The sequence below is a fragment of the Pinus tabuliformis genome, chromosome 9 (genome assembly GCF_031772625.1).
Source record: "Pinus tabuliformis cultivar Carrire ecotype Pingquan chromosome 9, CPIR1, whole genome shotgun sequence".
Taxonomy (NCBI): Eukaryota; Viridiplantae; Streptophyta; class Pinopsida; order Pinales; family Pinaceae; genus Pinus; species Pinus tabuliformis.
Window position 1 is genome coordinate 1138807733 of NC_142307.1, and position 13613 is coordinate 1138821345.

Here is a 13613-nt window from a genome sequence, read left to right on the forward strand (position 1 = left end):
CCCTCACTTTTTACAGAGGTGTCATGGTTTTAGAGAAATGTCAAAAATACAATTGCCTCGGGAGAATTGATGCACCTAAGAAGTGACATTGGGAAAATCAAGTTTTCACCTAGCTTGGTTATCCAAATGGCTTGCTTGATAAGTAAAATGATAATTGGACACAAATATATTTTGAATGAGCTATCATGAGCTCAATTTGGAGTTGAGGAAGACATTCAAAAGTTGACTACAATAGCACTTTGCTTTTAGGCAGCCTCATTTGGCACATTTTGACCAGTCTTGGGCAATTTGATTTTTGATAGGGAAAATGGACTCAAAATTGAAAAATTATAGCTGGGTTGGAAATTAAACTAAAATACCTTTCCAACGAGCTATCCTACACCCAATTTAGACACCAGAAAGGAAGTCTCCTAGAAAACGTGCTACGCAAAGGGAAGGCACGGCGCATTGGGCTAAAAAGCCTGAAATTCACTCAAAAAACTCTCCCAAATTGCAAACTTTGCTCAATATTCTTGTGTTCAAGTAAGTTAAAATTTCTCCCATGACCAATGAATGAGTTACCTTGGTGTTTATGGTGTTTTAGTGAGAAAAGTTTCAAACCCTACCTCTTTGCAACTTTTCTTCAAAAGCAATTGCTTAGTGTTTGCAGTTTGAGCTTTTGTTGTCAAGTCCACTTCATCACTCCCTCCCTAATTTATTTTCCAATTTCATAAACCCATTCCTTAACCCCATATCCCTAATTCTTATTAACCCTATATCCCTAATTCTGATTATCTGAAACCCTAGCTACATGTTCCTAAACCCTAATTGTTATCCCAAAATCTAAAAACTATCCCTAAAACCCTTCTATTCCCCAAATTCCAGTTGGAAACATTTCTAAAACCGCTCTTACCCTGTCCCTCCATAGTCCCACCTATCATTGTTCCCCTTGGTGGCAAAGGTCAAGGCACACCATAAAATCATCTATTTTGCATCAAGACAGTTCGAGGCAGCTCCAAGACATTTCATCCAATAGTAGAGATGGCATCTGATCCGTCATATGATCATGAGGAGGAGACCGAAAGTGATTCACCAAAAGAAGTACATGCACCCAGGAGGCCTCATAGAGGTGGCAAGGGCATAAAGAAAAACTGCTAAGCTACCCAAAGAAGGAGGGTGGAGTTCACTTCGCTTGAGCAGGAGATCAATGCCGATCGGGAGTCTAATCTCGAGAGAGTCAAAATCCACTTGGAGGGACTTCTGGACAAGGCCAACAGAGACAAAGCATTGCTGAGACACATGGCTTTCCACTACATGGCACGAAACAAGGTCTGCAAGGCACGAATCAGGAATTTAAAGGCAAAACTAAAGAAGGCAATAAGGAAGCAAAAGAGGCAAAGGGATCTTGATCGTCTTCAGATATTGGCCGAAGCATCTTTAGCCTATCATGACACTTAATAAAGAAGCTCCAACCCAAATTTCAAGAAATTTGGGGCATTTTGGGAATTTTGACAAATTTTGGCACAAAAAACAGGTTTTTCTCCCAATGCGTCGTGCCACGTGGCGTGCGCTTTTGCTAGGGAGCTCCAAATTGAAAAAAGCTTACATCATTGGATTTTTCATGAAAAATCATGACCGCTGGTGCATGGCCAAGAAGTTTGAGCACGTTTTGAGTCCTCAGGAGGTCAAAAACACTCAAAAAATGACCTCTCTGCCCCTATTTTGACACACAGGAAGCAGTCTTTGGAGATTGTAGTTTTGGAGGGGAAAATAACATCCAAATTGAAAAATTCCACTTGGGTTGGAAAGTAGACAGGCAGGGATTTCCAACGAGCACACTTGGTCTCAATTTGGTCTTCAGGAAGTGCCTCAATCTCAGCCTCAAAGTGGAACGATGCATAGAGGATTTGGCGCGACACATAGAGGATTTTTTCCCATTTTTCACTGTTCAGCTCAGTAATTCACCCAGTTTTGACCAGTTTTTCTTCTTGATGTTATTCTTGACTTTTCATGATGTAATTTGACAACCATGATGTAATTTTGGCACATTTTTACTTGTTCTAGAATATTCATTCACCAAGAGGTGAAATGTGAGTGAATGAATCAGTTTCCTAGCATATAGGGGTAAGTTGTTTGACTACCTAGTTTTCAGTTCCTTGTTTAGAATTGGGTCAAACAACTCCTAGAATGATGATCTAGACCCATAGAGGTAAGGGAATGGGTTCGGCTAGTCTATATCATGTAATTCCTAAGTCATTTTCAGGGTTGGACACTAGGGATTGCTTTGGCATATCATTGTACATTCTATCTCTGCATTTTTGGCTAAGGAAAGACCAGGGTTTTGGAGCACTGTTTGGGATCCATGTGGCTTTATGTTTTGATGGTGTTATTCTCTAAGTAATTGTAAGTTCATTAGTGTTATGTGTATCATTTTCCTATCTCTTCTTCTCAATTTGAACAAATGAGTGATTAAGGTAGAATACATTAACTACTATGCTTTGCCTTTGAATTTGTTTAAATTTCCATGTTTTCATCTGTTTAAGGAGAATTCTTGAGACTCTCTTGCTCTCCTTATCTCCTCAACAGTCTGATCTATCCATTCACTCACATTAAAGCATCAAAACGATTACCTTCCTTGCCCCAATCGGAACTCTGCAGAAATTGTGCCTCATCCCCAAGCCCAATTTGCCTTTCCTTGTTTCCAACACAAAACCCCGAAAAACTTAAATCAAACCCTTTTCACTTCATACCTAACCTAAAATTAGTTTTCTTTTTTCAGGCATCTCGAACCCCATTGATTATCCTTCACTGAAATTGACCCGGAGAGGGCCCACTCCTGTCCTCGTAGGGCTAGCTACGAGGCTGAGCATGGTTTGATGTGGACCTAGAACCATGTCTCTTCAGCCTGAGGCAAATCTAGGCTCTAACATGTACCATAATGAAAGGCGTTATTACACATTATATGATATCATAAAAGCCACGCAGTAAATGAAGACGCTTCAACTTTCCACATCCAAGCCACTACTGCTTCACAATGTCGATAGGAGATACCATAGGGAGCTTGCCCTCAAGATAGTCAGGTTTCTCATGAATCCAATGAGAGGCAAACAACTCAAAACTCAAATGGCCCAATCCCAGGGTTCTGGATTTTGTAATGCCTCTGCCTTGCCTTTCACCTTCGTTGGAAGTTTAATACCTTGATGCCCAACACAAATATAAATGCAAAGAAAACTGAGAATCCGACTAGGGCTCCAGCTACTGCACCCAAGAAATCATGCCTGTATCCAAAGTAATCCTCCACGAACTTATTCAGTGGTTTCGTTCCCTCACCCAATACTTCCAGAGGGTCTGTAACGTCTCCATACTACGATACAATGAGACCATAGATGTTCCAGGAAAACGGGCATATCCAGTAGTACCAGATCCACCATTTTGGGATTCTCTGCATACATCCAGAAACCCATCATGACAAGATGATTACTAAGATGAACTAGTGATAGTAAGTTGTTCTATTAGCTTCACTTGCTCAAAATGAAAATAGATATATGTGATGTTCTTGCCTAGTTATATGGGATAATAAGGTTTAGTTGAAAGAAACAGGTTGCATACCGGTTTAGGAATGAAGAATCCTGAAAACAGATTGAAAACAGAGTAGAAAGCTGTAGCTACTATTGAAGCCACTTGTTGGTTTGGAGTTATGGAGACTGTCATCATCCCATAATAGGTGAAATAGAGAAATGTGAAGTAGTTCAGGAAGAAGAACCACACAAACTTCTTAGTTGTCTAGTCGAAATGGACCATACTGTAGACAATAAGAGTGTACATAACTGTCTGGCCAAGTATGTATGGAAGCTTGATCACCACCTGTTAAAGTTTGTTTTTAATCAAAGAGTACATATGTAAATAGGAATCCGATCTGATTATGTGACTGCAAAAATGTGACAAATTCATAGGAATAGGAGAATTGAATAGTTTCCAGAATGCAGCTTGACGGTGTTAACACAGTGGACAACTCCAAACCTGGAATTGGCTCATACCCAAATCCAAAGGGTACCCTAGAATGTAGAAGCACCATGCCATCCTAATACGAGCTAGTGGAAAGATGCTGGCACATTGATCCCAAAGCTTGATCTTGAATTGGAAATGCTAGAGGCTCATATTGTGCTTTATGGGCAATCTTCAGAACATAAAGAGTTTGAATGTGGACAGTATGATAGAGAATAAAATGAAACAATGAAATATGACTAACCTGAGCCAGAGCATAAGGCAATACAGAGTACATTCCTGCAGCCTTTTCTCTGTAGAACACAATTCTCTCTACTGCAATGACAGGCTGCACAGTTGAACAGTTGTTAACTCCCAAGAATAAAACTACTCCATACAAGGTCCCCGCCATGATAAAAAGATCATTGTTGTTGTCCCTGATATGCAGTCAAAGCTATTTATTAGTTTCGGAGAAGAGCAAGAGTATAACATACAAAATAAGAGAAGTAAACATTTTTGTGCTTTTTCAATCCAAACAACTTGATACTTTGGCCAGTAATCTATCTTGCGGAGTTAAATCTCAGGTACATACTGTTTTGTGCTGACCTTCCAGAAGATTGTTCCAAGGAGTAGAGCACAGACAAGTGTAGAGTATCTAACATCATTATAGTCGGGGCTTCGCCAATAAGTCCACCATTGCTTCCACAAACAACAATTGAATTGTCCAAAGAATGCTTGTGAATACTGGGTTGCAAAGTAAAGATCCGTTGCTTCTGGAGATAGAGACTTCAGCTCTGTTACCAATGCTTTGTTCCACCTTTATTGCGAAAAAGAGGAGAAAATGTTAGAAAGTGAGTAAGAAGTTGATAACCTTGTGTCCTGTAGACTTCTTGTAATGCTAGGTATCATATGCATAGAGAATCTGGGGGTATATTAATAACTATAATGCTTACTTATAGAGGGAATATTTCTTGTAATGCTCTACAAAGTCTATCCCCAAACCATGTTCGGTAGCAATAGAGCTAACTTCCAACATCCATGTGGCTGGGTTGTATTTATCTTTTATCTTTGGTACGCCTGGATTAGCCTGCAGTTTTTCAGGATGAAAATAAGAATATCAACTCACATTTGAGCTGTATAGAAGTAGTGCTCTATTCAAAAGTATTCCTTTACTAAGGACTACAACAATCTCCCAAGTTGTTACCTCAAAGTATTCAACAACCTTGTGAGAATTCTGGCCTAGTGGCCCAAAGAAAATGACTTTCCCTCCTCTTTTCATCAACAACAACTGAACCCATCATTGTAAGTCAGAAATCAATACTGAACTTTTAAACAAATGTTATAAGTTATTTAAGCACATAAACCTTGGTTTACCTCATCAAAAGCTTCAAAGATGTCAATGCTAGGCTGATGAATGGTACACACAACAATCCTTCCAGTGTCTACTGTATTACGCACAGTTCGCATCACAATTGCAGCTGCTCTAGCATCTAAACCAGAGGTGGGCTCATCCATGAAAATTATAGAAGGATTTGCAACAAGCTCCACAACTATTGTTAACCTTTTCCTTTGTTCAGTTGACAATCCAGATATACCTGGAAAGCCTACCAGTGCATCCCTTAAATTTTCTAATTCCACAAGTTCGATGACCTCATCAACAAAGGCCTACAAATAGGAATTTATTGCAAATCAGTAATATGACAATTTTGCATAATGTCAAAACAAAACACTATTAGACAAGAGAAAATCATAGTTGTAGACTTACAATTCTGGTTTCTTTGTCAACATCCTTTGGAAGATGGAGAAATGTTGAATATAACAAGGATTCTCTGACAGTAATCTGTGGAGAATGTATATCATTCTGTTGACAATAACTAGAAATCCAAGCAAATGTTTCTTGCTTTTTGGGAAATCCAGAGATTCGGATATCACCCTCAATGTATCCTCCAGTCTTTCTTCCAGCTAAGACATCCATGAGAGTTGTCTTCCCAGCACCACTAACACCCATCAATGCTGTAAGAACACCAAGTCTGAATGCCCCTGTAACATCCCGGAGAAATTGAAGCCAATCCTCAGTCACTCCTTGATCTTTCATTTCCTGCAGACAAAATCAAAATTTTTCAGCCAAACTTTTCAGGTAAGAGAAGCCACAAAAATTGGCAATAGCTGAATCACATAATAGACCAGTCTCAGGGCTCAAATTCATACAAGGGGCATATCAACAAAGTAATTGACATCTTCAAAAGACATGGCTAGTGCTTTGAATGGAAGAATCATTCCTTGCTTCGGAAGAACTCCTGTTGCAGCCTCCAAACCCAACTGATCATTGCCTTCTAGATTAGTTGATTGGTTGCTCATTCCTCTGATTTGCATATCATCTGCATAACAAAGCAATGAAGACTTTGTTATATAACTCAAAATCATGGAGTTCATGCTCCATCTATTCCCCTTAATCTGTTCATGAAACTCTGAACCAGACTAGGTTAATAGTTGTCTTACAGGCATTATTGTCATCTGCAGAAGATCCTCTCCTTGATCTCGATGACTTTCTATTATGTCCTTGCTTGGTACCATTCTCTTGGGCTTGCATTTTTCCAAGTTCTTCTTCAGATATGACAGCTTGAGGTTTCCCAAGAGCTATGCACAAACAAATTCCACATTATTTCATATATGAAAGAATTTGGTTAAAAAAGGATGAACACAGAGAGAACAACATATATTGTTCTAGAGAAGCAACTCACGTTTTTCCAAAGTAAAAAGCACATTGAAGAGGACTGAAAATCCCAATAGAGCAACAACTCCTAGCCAGTACCAATATGCTTGTGGAAAGATGTTACAACTCTTCAAGGCAGAAACACCCAAATTTGTGGTATTCTCTGCACTCTGAGAGGCCAACACGGTTCCATGACACTAGTCACTTTCATGAAAGGATTTGAAATACTCTTCATAGTTAAAAATATTCTTCAAGGAAACTCAAGTAAGATTATTTCCATCTTTTCCACAATCTTTCATGGAATTCTTAAAGCATTAAAAGGTTAAAGCCTTACTATCATCCATCTAGGAGCAAGCATCTCATTCACTGAAATTGCATTTTCTGCATACATCAAAGGGGAACACCAGTAGCCCCATATCCACCATTTCAGGATGTTCTCTGGCACAAAAATCAATTGTCAATCTTACTGTAAACTTATACTTCACTGTTTAAAACTAGAAGCCTAGCATATGGTTATAGTGACAAGTAAAGCCTGTCTTGTTTAACAAGATTTTCTAGATTTCAGTCTTAAATATTTCTTGGAGAGATTAAATGCCCGTGAATTTGAAATAAATAAAAATGCTAACCTCTAGGGAGAATAAATCCTCCAAGCATGAATATAAGTAGAAGAGCTATAAAGCCTCTAGTATTAGCTAAGATCATTGTCCTGAAAATTCTTGCCATAAGACGGAACAGGGACGATGCCATCTGATGAACTAGGAAGATAACAAGAAATTGTCAAAAGAACCTGCCAGGGTAGAAAGATGGATGTCTTTTAAAAGGAGCAAATGCAATGAAAATATTAAGCTTCCATAACTAAAGGAGACAGTTTTGATAAATGATTGATTTGCAGATACTACCTGCTAGCTTCAGGGGAAAACCCAATGGTATAGTAAGTTATCAGCACCCAAACTCCAACCTCCACCACTGACATTGGAATTCTGAGTAAAAAGGTAGGAATAGTGAAGGCCCATGCAGGATAGAACAGTAAATCCCATTGCTTGAAGAACATGGGAAGCCTGACAATTGTCATGGCCAATTCTGCAAATCCATTGAACATGTTGGCAAGGAGGCTGAAAATAAGTGCTCCAAGGTATATATTTGCATCGTTTCGGGACTTATGATGCATTTCAGTCTTCAAGAATACAGTTGATGTAATAAAGGCTCCAACTATAATCTGCAAAGTGAAATAATTCTAGACAACAATTTTGCTTGTCTACTCTTATTGTGTAATGGTTTATGTTGCCAATTTCAGTCTCCCTTCCCTACAACAGTGGTATGAGAACTCAACTTTGCTCAATTATGGTGAAGTTTTAGTGTGATAGCATCTAAGATTTGTTTTGAGGTTGGTTCTCTCTTTAACTGATTTTTTTATTTTGTGTGTTGTTGTTGGCATTACATATGTGCCTTGTTGGCTAGTTGAATTGTTTATGAATTAAACATTTAAGTACCACATTAATTGTCAACCAGGGAAAGTCTTTTTATTCCAAAGGCTACTGCGTACTGTATGTACTCAAAATCTAAAAGCATTGAAAAGCTGTAGTATACGTGATTCTTACGCTATGTCATTACAGAACTTGTTAAAGTAAAGGCAATTAATTAAAACTACAAATCTGGAAAGCGAAATGATGGATGCTCTGTTGGCAGAGGATCAGGACCCTATCCTACAGATGGGGACGTTCAGCACCTGCCCCTGTAATCAGATTTACTAATGCACACTGCACTCTCATTCACCGGTGAGGAACAAAATCAAGTGATTAATGAAACAGAGTACTAGCAAAACAAAGAATACCAGAGGTAATGCTATCAAATCCAAGCAGAGTACCAGAAAGAAACTATTGCACACTTACACACTTGACAAGAAACTAAATGGGTGAATCTTGTGAGGAAGGTGGGCCCAGTCCCTCTCACAAGATTCCCCAGGAAAACGAAGACTGGATTAAGTGCTCAAAACAGTTTTATATTCATCTGCCAAAAAGATTTAAATACAATGTAGTTCAGACTTGCTGATGTTCTTCAAGATTTCTTCTTACAGACTCACCATAGACGCTGACTAATCCCCTTTTCATGTAGATGTCTGCTCTTTATAGAGGAGACATCTATTACAATAAAGTATTACAGCCTATTCAGTTAGCCCATCTTGTCAAAAATAAGGAATTCGGAACGCTATTACAACAGTATGATAATACATTCTTTCTTGAGCTCTGGCTGTTACATAGCGGGTAACTGACTTCGACCGTCTTCTCGGGATCTTCATATTCCTTTGCCATTTCCCCATGCTGTTCCTGATTTAGGCCATGCTGACTGTGTTCTTCTTGCTTTAGACCTTCGCTTCATTATGCCACGTCAAGGTTCTTTAAATAGTTGCCATCTGTTGTTTGTGGCTATTACAAAATAGCTTGCTTTAGGTAATTGCTGTTGCTGACTGTAGCAACTACGGAGTTGCTGCTTCTGGTGTTGCAGCAACTGCGTAGTTGCTGTTTCTGGTGTTACAGCAACTGCGTAGTTGCTGTTTTTGGTGTTACAGCAACTATACATTGTAATTCTTGCAAACTTAAGGCAATTACTTGACAATTTAGTCAGTGTTTCCAAGGATAAGTATAAAGATATTCACGAATATGAAATAAACAATTAAACATAGATATGTGGGAGGTTACTTCATACCTTGGGGTCAATATGTCATTATAAAATAAAAGCTTTCAACTTATGACTGCAAAAGGATAATAATACGGCAAAAGATAAGGTCAAAATAGGTCAATTGTGAGTCCCAACATCCCCCCCAACTGAAGAGATTGCATGTCCCCATGCAATGGCTACTCTGAGTCTGAGTCGGAGAACTGGGACGAACAATGCAGATTACTAAGACAATAGCTGTAGGGAGTAACATCAAACTTGTCTCTGAAACCACAAACAGTTCGTATATGCTTCCATGCTGCTGCCTCTTCTCTGTTAGAAAGTCCAAACTGGCCCTTATACTGATCACCAGACAACCATAAAAGTGGGAATTTAAATTTATAACCCATCCAATTTTCAGCACAACGCTGCACGCATTCAACATACCGAGGTACCCTTGAAAGTGCTACTTGCAGATTTGATGGGTTATACAGGTGATATTCCTGCCTTTCTGCAGGGAAATTATCCCAAAACAGTTTATTTGCTTTAACAACCAAGGATGCTTTGGTCTTTACATACTGCTGACAGTCTGTTAGGACCTCTGTTTGCAGTCTCATAACATGATCCTTCATATCAGAATTTCTTATCATTTTTAAGTGTTGTGAAATGAAAGTGGCAGCGTTCTGTGGTTCAGATCGAATCCACAGAAGACAATTCTGTTCGTTTTGGAGGCCTGAGACATAGGCATTTTTCCAGGTAAGCTGATTAGCCAAAAAGGAGATGAAGGCTCTCAATTGTATGTCACCCACTACAGGTATCATATTCATGTTCGTTTCTTCAGACACGGCCTCGTTATGGAGGTATAATTCACATAGCAGGTTTTGGTCGCTTTTGGGTGCCTCTGCAAAGGTCTGCATAAACTGATCTGCTGTGACCACTTGATGAGGCCTCCCCTCTTTGATAGCCTTCAGCTGAATGAATGCAAGTCTTTCCCTTAAAAATGTAGCATAGTTAAAAGAGGGTTTCCTTGTGGCAAGCATCCTTTGACATAACTCAAACATCTGGGACATTCTGTGTTTCAGTTCCTTAATTTCTTTATACTGGGCCCTACACTGTTCCAGTGCTTCCCAGTTCTTATAAGCATGATCAAACCAGGTCCCCTTTTGTTGTTCGAATGCTTTGCCTTGAGACTGCTGATATTCTTTCCACCATCTACGTTTCAATTCCTGAAAACTTTCTGTTTCTATACATGCATCACTAACAGTGGGAAGCTCTGTTTGCATACAGGCATCAATCAGAATCATCTGCTCTGTTGAAGTGGGCTGGGATGATCCAGCATCTCTGTCTTCATCTCTGACCAGAGTTTCTTCCTCCTATTGGACTAATCCATTTTGCTCCAAATTGATTTTGGTGGACCAGGGTGAATCTGTCTCTTTTTCTTCATCTGCTCCTTGCTTCTTGCTGGGCGAATTCAATTCTTCTTTATTCCCTTCTGAAACTATTTGCTCTTCTTCCATAATAGTCTGGGCAGGCCGTGATGAATCTGTATCTTTTTCTTCTTCCTCCATAATAGTCTGGGCAGGCCGTGATGAGTCTGTCTTTTTCTTCCTCCTCCATAATGCTTCAGGTATGCCGAGGTGAATCTGTATCTTTATCCTCATTTTCTTCTATATCTTTTTCTTGTTCCATAACACTTTTAGTGTTTCTTTCTTCATTTCCTGGTTCTTGTGTAGCTTCTTCTTGCATAGCAGATTGGGTAGTCCGGGGTGAGTCCTTGTTTTCTTCTTTCTTTTCTTCCTGCATAGTGTCAGGAAGCTCCTCTGTTTGTTCATGTGCAGTCTCTAAGGAACTTACTGGTTCTTGTGTGTGAGTAAGCTCCTGGTCTTGTGCAGTTTCAGATGAACTCACTGGTTCTTGTGTGTCAGTAAGTCCTTGATCTTGTGCAATTTCAGGTGAACTTACTGGTTCTTGTGTGTCAGTAAGTTCTTGATCTTGGTCCTGCATGTTCTCTGGATGACCTGTTGGTTCTTGTGTAGCAACATGTCTCACTGACTGCACTTCTTCTGAAGATCCTGTTGGTTCTTGTGTATCAACAGGTCTTTCTGACTGCACTTTTTCTGAAGATCCTGTTGGTTCTTGTGTAACAACAGGTTTCTCTGTCTGCACTTCCTCTGAAGATCCTGTTGGTTCTTGTGTAGCAACAGGTCTTTCTGCCTGCATTTCTTCTACAGATCCTGTTGGTTCTTGTGTAGCAACAGGTCTCTCTATCTCAGCAGAGAATTGTGGGATTTCTACTTCAGCATCAGCAGACTCCTTTGTTTCATTTTCAGCATCGGAGGCTTCCTTTATTGGTTCTTGTACTACCTTATATCCTGCCTGAGCATATATCTCACCACAATTTGTACACATATATTCGTTATCTTTGCTTTTCTTTGCTGCAGACGCTACTCTTGCTAAAACATGCAGGCTGAATTCTTTCTGATATGCTTCCCTGACCCTTATTATCTCTTCCTGATAGTCCTGAATCTGAGATTTCAGAAACTCAATTTCTTGTTGCAGGGCGGGTATAGTAGGCTGATCCTATGAGACAGTAGATTCTAGTGGAGGCAGAGGTTCTGCTTCATCAATTTGATCAGTATTCCCCACATGTGGTTCTTGTGTGTCACCTGGGGTAGTGGTTGTTTCTTGTGTTGCAGCCACTTGGTCACTATCATTCTGGGTGTCGGCAGCTGGTCCTTGTGTATCAACTGTCTTAAGATATGATGCCACGAAGCTATGAATGCTCTGCATCTCAGCCTCTGTGGGTGGGGGAGAGGGGTTTCGAGGAGTGGCTGGAGTGCGGGTTTATAAAGCAATGGGTGGTGAGCTGGAGGAATTAGGGGATCCAACTACTGCCGATTTTCGTTTTGGTAGAGAGGCAGGGAATTGAGGTGTTTTTCTCTTCCTGCTGGCCCTTAAGGTTGGAACAGTAGTCGGGGTGGTAGGTGCTTTGGTTGAAACCCTCGTTCTTCTTCTTTTTGCTGGGGTTTTCTTTGCCTGCCGCATTTTTCGTTTAAGCTGCGTAATTGGGATATTATTGTCCGAATCATCAGTAGAAATACTGAGTATGGGAGCGGGAGAGTTGGTTCTTTTGGGAGACGTGGTTAATTCCGCTGCTGCTTGTTCATTCTCTGTAACATGTAGGGGTGTTTTCTGGGGTTGTTCGGGAATATGCTCTGTTTGCTGAGGGTTTTCCAAAGGGGTTTGTTCAGGGATGTCATCCGTTTGTTGAGGAGGCTCTTGGTCTCGCTGAGGTGTGTCCTCAGCTTGACGAGAAGTTTCCTCTTCTTGATGAGGACTTTCCTGCACAGGCTGTGGAATTCTTTCCTCCGGATGGGGATTAATGGGGGGTGGAGGGATGTTTAGAGGAAGAGCTCTGTTAATCAGCAATTGGATTAAGCGATGGTGTTTTAGGGAGAGAACTGGATGCTTCGCTTTCATAGCATATCGTGCCATATTTTTAAGACAACCCAGCAAATAATATGGCATGTTCAATAATTGACCATTTCTTAAATGATTTAACAGGACGAAGTCATGCTGGTAGATTACCTGGTAGCGACCTTCGCATGTCAGATATTGCTTGACGAATTCAGCGACTTTTGGCCATGGTTGAGGTAACGACCGCAATGCTACACCTCTGCCCTTGGTTTCTACTTCCTCGCCTGGATGGAGAAAGTCTTGATGTGCATTCAGAATCAGGTGCTTTCTGCTGAACCACCGTGTACCGGTGGCTGGGAGTCTGGTGACTTCAGCTATGATTTCTTCCGTGACCGGAACTTGAATTCCTTGGACGACAAAGAATCCTTCTGTCAAATTGCATGTGAATTCCAGGACTTGCTGCTCATCAAAGTCCGGAAGTCTCCTGAAATACTCTGTCCATCCAGCTTGCAAGAAAATTTGGTAAATTTCCGAAAAGAGTTCCAGGACTGCTGTCGTGCCTAGTTCATGAGTAATGAGGGTTCCTCCCATAGCTGTTGTCTCGGTAAATCTTCAGAAGTCAGAGCCGAGCTACCAATTTCAACTCAGAGTATTCATCACAAATGGTAACATGCCGTAGTTTTTACATACAACCGGGAGAATTAAAGGTGGCGGTGGTTGGCGTGGTTTATCATTATGGGAATTGCTTTGGTAATCCCCCCCTTCCTACGTGTAAATGATATGATTGGGAATGCAATCATTTGATGGACCTATCAACCTTTTTCCGCTTATCTATTATTTAATGCTTATTCATAAACGTGCGTACCTT

At 40.3% G+C, this 13613-nt stretch overlaps 1 pseudogene; it reads right to left on the reverse strand.

Moving 5' to 3' along the window:
- Positions 1–3151: 3151 nt before the first annotated feature.
- Positions 3152–10989, reverse strand: LOC149152643 (ABC transporter G family member 42-like; annotated as a pseudogene).
- Positions 10990–13613: the final 2624 nt, after the last annotated feature.